Source organism: Penaeus vannamei, chromosome 6, assembly GCF_042767895.1.
Source record: "Penaeus vannamei isolate JL-2024 chromosome 6, ASM4276789v1, whole genome shotgun sequence".
Classification (NCBI taxonomy): Eukaryota; Metazoa; Arthropoda; class Malacostraca; order Decapoda; family Penaeidae; genus Penaeus; species Penaeus vannamei.
Window position 1 is genome coordinate 44,597,703 of NC_091554.1, and position 5,388 is coordinate 44,603,090.

Here is a 5,388-nt window from a genome sequence, read left to right on the forward strand (position 1 = left end):
GTCCACCTTGGAGACCGCTTAGGGACTTTACCGACCAATCACCGCGCGTTTCTCTCTCCATCCATCACCAAGCAGCTGAAGCTCAAGGGATGCTTTGTGTAAATTTGTTATTGACATGTAAGGTCCCTAACTCTTTGATTATTATTATTTTCTGCAAAGATACTTCCCCCATCTGCCTTTAATTATTATATAACTTTTCAGTCTAAATGTCATCTCCATAGGCATTAACTCGGGTTTTATAAAGCAATAACCAGTGCACATACTAGTTTTAGCAGGAAAAAGGGCCAGCTGTTTCTAACAAAAGGCAAACCACGTAAGAGACATTTTACGAGAACAGCAAAAACAAATATTCAGTGTCCCTATGTAGAGTCAAGAGAATGCAATAAAAAATTCGGCATCGAGAGGAATTTGTGCGAAACGGTATATCGATTTTCTGCCTTCAAAAATCCTGTTACTGAATTAAACGCATACAAGCTGTGCAGAAATACATACCTTTTGTAATATACTGTAGCAGCAAATATTTCCTTTTCATATATATTTTCATTGCCATATGCCTCATAGGAGAAAGCATGAGAAAGCGAATTTCATAACCCAAAAATTGCATATGGTCTTATACTATTTAATGCACATTTGTAGATATAAAGATTTAAAATGCTGGGAACGTAGAACGTAGAAAGAGAGGGAGAGGGAGAGGGAGAGGGAGAGGGAGAGGGAGAGGAAGAGGAAGAGGAAGAGGGAGAGGGAGAGGGAGAGGGAGAGGGAGAGGGAGAGGGAGAGGGAGAGAGAGAGAGAGAGAGAGAGAGAGAGAGAGAGAGAGAGAGAGAGAGAGAGAGAGAGACAGAGAGAGAGAGAGAGAGAGATATGTATATATATATATATATATATATATATATATATATATATATATATATATACTTCTGTATATACATCTATTTATTTATTCATACACGCGTACACACACACACAAACACACGCATTCACATACATACAAACACTTATACAAACTCACGCTATACACGCACGCACACACACCCACGCCCACACAAACACACACACACACACACACACACACACACACACACACACACACACACACACACACACACACACACACACACACACACACACACACACATACATACATATACAAACATATATAAATACGTATATATATATATATATATATATATATATATATATATATATATATACATATATACATACATATACACACACATAAACACATACATACATTTATATATTCCAAACAGGGAAGAACATGTCATCGTTCAGGGAGAACTGTTCAGCTTCCCGACTGAAATAAATGTACAGTTAGTCCCTTAATTCATGAACCAAAACTGTATAATAGTGTACCCCCCCCCAAAAAAAAAAAATATATATATATATATAGATATAGATATAGATAGATAGATAGATAGATAGATAGATAGATAGGTTGATTCACGAGTCAAAGTTCTGTGGAAAAGTTTAAAGGAAAATAAAACAATTGGTTGAATTCAGTACCAAACGAACCACCTACAAATGGATGTGAAAGAGCGGGGGCTGAATTTCTCCTCTCCCAAGTAACCAGGGGCCGGATACTCAAAACAGTTTACAATGTTGTATCTCACATCGGAGCCGTTACAATGTCGTAAGGCCTCCGAAGCCCATACTCGAAACAAAATCAGCCGCCATGTTATGACGTCACACATTGTAAAGTATCTTGTAAAATACAGCACCTCGGGAGCTCTTGTAGGGGTATCAACCCGGATATAGTAGCTTCTTATTTATCGGTTACATAGTCGGCATTATCTTATATAGCCTTTATTTAACCACACGGTGACTTTTTATATGTTCAACACACCGGAAATTCTTGACATTCAGTATTAACTTGCCTTGTATGTTTAATTATTGTGATTTGAATAAATGATAAGTTGAATGCCAACACTATTGACAGACGACAAACACAACTTGGAAATGATAATCATTTATGAACATATATTCACATACATACATATGTATATGATATGATATGTGTGTGTATACATACGTATATATATATATATATATATATATATATATATATATATATATATATATATATATATCTTATGTATATGTATGTATATGTGTGTGTGTGTATATATATATATATATATATATATATATATATATATATATATATATATATATATATATATATATATATATATATATATATATATATATGTATGTGTGTATATGTATTTTTATATGAATGTATATGTATATATGTATGTACATGTATATATGTACTCCTATGTATATATGTACTCCTATGTATACTTATATATGTATATATATGTATATGTATGTATGTATACATAAATGTATCTATGTATACATACATGTATGTATATGTACATGTATGTATACGTACATGTATGTATGTATACGTACATGTATGTATGTATACGTACATGTATGTATGTATGTATACGTACATGTATGTATGTATGTATACGTACATGTATGTATGTATGTATACGTACATGTATGTATGTATGTATACGTACATGTATGTATGTATACGTACATGTATATATGTATGTATACGTACATGTATGTATGTATGTATATGTACATGTATGTATGTATATGTACATGTATGTATGTATGTATACATACATGTATGTATGCATATGTACATGTATGTATGTATGTATACGTACATGTATGTATACATACATGTATGTATGTATACGTACATGTATGTATGTATGTATACGTACGTGTATGTATGTATATATATGTACGTGTATGTATTTATATATACGTACGTGTATGTATGTATGTATACGTACGTGTATGTATGTATGTATACGTACATGTATGTATGTATACGTACGTGTATGTATGTATACGTACGTGTATGTATGTATGTATATGTACGTGTATGTATTTATGTATACGTACGTATGTATGTATGTATACGTACGTGTATGTATGTATACGTACATGTATGTATGTATACGTACATGTATGTATGTATACGTACATGTATGTATGTATGTATACGTACATATATGTATGTATGTATATGTACATATATGTATGTATGTATACATACATATATAAGTATACATACGAGTACATTTATACATATACCTACATACATATACACATTCATATAAACATATATATGTACATATGTATATGTATATATGTATATGTATATATATAATATATATATTTATTGTCTGTGTATGTGTGTGTTAACTGTAGTAACTACAGCCTGTAAGCAATGTGGATATCTGTATGATTAATCTTTCTATGCCATATGCTTGTTAAAAAGGGGCATTAAAGATAACCTTATATTGTTTTAAACTATTAGTCCATCCACACAGTGGGTAAACCTGTTAAAACATTACCATTATAACAGGTTCATCTATTTTTGCTAAATCAATTTGCATAAAGCAATTCTAACTTGGATCTTGGATATGTAAAAAGAAATATTTGTTTACTCCAGATATTCTAGATTTAGGTTAATTATGATAAAAGCATAAAAAAATACAACTTTATTTCAGACCTGTGATTATAAAACAATAAAACTGGTAAGATACATACAGTAAATATATGTTACAAAAGTAGTGTAAAAAAATTTATATATACAAAATGTACTGACACTTTTCATATTGCCTTATGACCACAAGACAGTTACTGCCTTTGAAACAAAATCAATAAAAACCTTTGTGGGCAAATAATGTATATTGCACAAATAACTTAAGTTTTATGCATAAAAAATATCCAAATAAATGAATATAATGCAAATAAAGGAATATAATAACATAATCAAAATAAAGCTGTCTCTGAAACCATGTAACTATTTTGAATGAATATTAGAACAGAATTAAATAAAATTTGCTTTCTCCTGACCTCTACAAAATTTAGAGAAGGAAAAAATCTAAATCAAATATTGCTCTGTCTCAGTAACAAATAAACCAAAATCTTATATGACAGCATCAGAAAGATTAAAGCTTGACCTGCTCAGTTCTTGAAAGGTCTCTCTCTCTTGGACCACTGCACTGTCTCGGCTAAATCCATCTTTATAGTTACTCTTCTGTGAAGAAATGGGGTAATTCAGCAGAGTATGTGTAGTCCACTGTTACAATGGGTACTGTAACTTCTTGCTCCTCCAAAGTGTTCTCATCCATTGTCACAATAACTTCAGAATCCATTATGGGTTGAGATGCTATCCCAGATGGCCCAGGGCGTTGGTTCTTCAACATCTAAAAAAACAAATATCAATATTTAATTTTCATATGTACTTCTTGAGTCAAATATGACAATACATTTACAAAATCCTAAACCTACATTCAGCTTACTGTGATTAAAAATAAGAATAAAATATATATCAATATCTATCTATCTATCTATACATATATATATAATGTTACAATTGCTTGCATTATTTAGGCTGTGTTGCTTCATGTAATGAAAATTGACAAATATTACAGGTAACACAATTATTTACCCCCTCCCCCTTTCATTAGAAACATGTGTACTTACCATCTACTTCTGTCTCATTTTCATAGACCCTGGTAAGCCAGGGAAACAAACAAACAAACAAAAATGAAATAGATATACATAAAGTCTGAACCTGTCATGTCTGTTATATTAAACTGTAGTGACAATGATGACTTTTTTTCTGATTTTGTTAATACCTTGCATACTGTTGTGGTTTTGTGTTATTGTCATTATGGGTAATGATTTTATGATCTGAATAAGTCTGCTAATATTCATTTCTGTAGTCTTCACTACTTTATGGGATGAATTTGCTATTCATAATTACTTCAAAACATTAATATCTCATTTAGACTACATTTGAGAAGCACATTTACATGGTGAAAATTCTTCATTTAATGAAGTTAATTCAAGAAATAAGATTAATCAGTAAGTATTGAACCAGAATAATCATACCAAACAAATAAGATCCTGTGTGTAATTTTGCTTTATTTACGATGAGTTGTGTTTATTCTTATATATAGAAAATAAATATCTCCTTTAGTCCGAGTTTGTGAAGAATGTTAATACAGTAAAAGTTTTATAATTGCAGATATTCTAAGAAATAAATTCTTTCAGTAATAAACATACAGAACTAAAATAATAGCAAAAAAATAAGGTTGTGCATGTACTAATACCATATTTAATGCTATATTGTTGACCTTTGCCTTAACTCGTCAATTTTCTAGAATGATACATATAGCTCATTACTAACTATTTCAACAATCTACTTTCTTTATGACATTATCCTTTGTTTTCATACTATGTTGTGTCTCTGTGTGTCCCATCATGTTGATATCTCCTTCACATTTACTTTGTTAATTTGTTCATATGTTCAATAATAAA

The 5,388-nt window shown here is 30.8% G+C and overlaps 1 long non-coding RNA gene across 1 annotated transcript in view; it reads right to left on the reverse strand.

The window, feature by feature from the left end:
* Positions 1-3,542: 3,542 nt before the first annotated feature.
* The window catches only part of LOC138861907 (uncharacterized), a 2,758-nt gene continuing 912 nt past the window's right edge, over positions 3,543-5,388 (reverse strand). The window contains exon 2 of the long non-coding RNA XR_011398606.1: positions 3,543-4,268. This is a non-coding gene — a long non-coding RNA (uncharacterized lncRNA). The remainder of the gene's footprint in view (positions 4,269-5,388) is intronic.